Source organism: Pteropus alecto, unplaced genomic scaffold, assembly GCF_000325575.1.
Source record: "Pteropus alecto unplaced genomic scaffold, ASM32557v1 scaffold60, whole genome shotgun sequence".
NCBI classification, from domain to species: domain Eukaryota; kingdom Metazoa; phylum Chordata; class Mammalia; order Chiroptera; family Pteropodidae; genus Pteropus; species Pteropus alecto.
The window spans coordinates 6536652-6538532 of record NW_006430726.1 but is presented as its reverse complement, the minus strand read 5'-3'; positions in this window follow the sequence as shown (position 1 = coordinate 6538532).

The window sequence follows — 1881 nt, the reverse complement described above, 5'->3', positions numbered from 1 at the left end:
AGCCCCCCCCTCCCTCGTCCCCCCCCAGCCTCTCCTACCTCATCCTCCGCAGACCGTGGCGCTGGCTCACAGCTTCCCCACCCAGTTCCTGCCACCATTTTGGGGCCACGGCCTCCGGGCAGGCCCGGTACCCTGGCCTCGCTGGCCCACCCAACCTGCACTCAGTGTCTTTGGCAGCCTGTGTTTGCAGCCTCCCACGTGAGCTGGTGAATGCGCCAAAGTCACGGTGGGCCCGCCCCGTTACGGTAGGTTCCTATGCACTGCTGGGCCCACCAGCCCCTCGCCTTCCCCCTGCCCAGGACTTGTTCCCTCCAGCTGTCCTTTGGCTCCCCTGGGTATGCAACTCAGTCCCTCAGTGTGGGGTGGCTTCTGCCCATTTTCTAGGGATTAAGGCTGTGGTGTTTTGGCCTCCATTGTCTGGATGAGGCAATCGAGGCCCGAGAAGCCCTTGCTTGGGGTCCTGTAGTGTCTCAGCAGCATATAGTTACTGCCTCTCTTTCTGGAGGAGCTGAGGACCGGGGCCAGTCACTCCATCCATCCCTGTTAGCAGGCGAGCACCTGAGAGGTGGCCAAAAGCAGGCAGAGACTGCCACCCTCTGGCCATTGTCGGCAAAGCCCCAGGCTGGTGGTTCCACAGCTCAGCCTCTCAGATGGAGCAGGTGGACTCGCACCGTGTTTGTTTGGATTTGAAGTCGGACTCCTGCCTCGTGCCCCACAGTAGTCTTGCCCAACCCTCCCAGCCACTCGTTTCCTTCCTATGACCTATTCCCCTCCTCTTCTCCTCTCCTGACACTGTGGAATTGAGCATGAATAAAAGACACAGCCGTCTCCCAGTTCGGCCCGATTTCCCATCCTTACTTTGCAAGCTGCTGGCTAAGTGACCTTGGAGAAGTCACTGCGTCCCTTACGGTCAGTTTCCTTCTTTGCATAAAATAGGTGTAACACCTACACGGCGGCATTGTCATAAATATTCTGTGCTTGGCCCAGTCAGCACAGTCCCCACTGCAGCTCTTCAAAAGTTCGAAACCAAAGCAGAAATTGGGAGACACCGGAGCCTCCAAAGTGGGATGCGTACCCTAGATAGTGAGCGAGACCACCCAGTGGGGTATGGGAAGGAAACGTTATTTTTATCTCATACTCTTTAAATGCTGCTTTCGTATTTGTTTTATAATATATGTAAATGTATTAGCAGAGTAGTACTCACACGTGATTTATAAATAATATACACATGTGGGCATATGGTAAAAAAATTTAACAATATCTATGTGGTCAATGTTTTGGGGAGAGGGAGCCCCGTAACTTATTTTCACATATTCAAATGTAAAACATTTTTTATAAAACAGGGCACCTTTACTATGCATGATACACTCTTACGTCTTCTATTTTCCCTTAATCTACTGTATTTCTTTTCTGGGAGATGATTAGTTTAATTTTTAATCAGAACAACTGTAATGTCTGACAAACGCCGAGTTAATACCCAAAACGATTTGCTTCGCTTGTAAATCACTAGCAGCAGATTTGGAAGCAAGGGAACGGAAGGGTGAAAGCCTCAATATTTTGACAGCAGATCAGATGAAAAGGCATAAAGGAGACCAGTGTGCTCTCAGAGCAATCTGGAGGCGGAGCACTTACAGTTAAATTGATATCTGTCACACTACCAGGTTGTGACTTGCATTCTGAAAAACAAAGCTCTACTTGACTGAAAATTAAAATTTTAAGCGACAGAACCCTAGAAGTCAGCAGGGGTAGTCGAATGGCAGAGCCGAAATGGAGACACCAGACCCCGAGCGCCCACACCTACGGCGGTAGGAACCTGAACCCGCACTTCGGAGAGCAGGGCGCCCCCCCCAGGCTCCGCCCCACGGCGGACGGGGCGTGGCC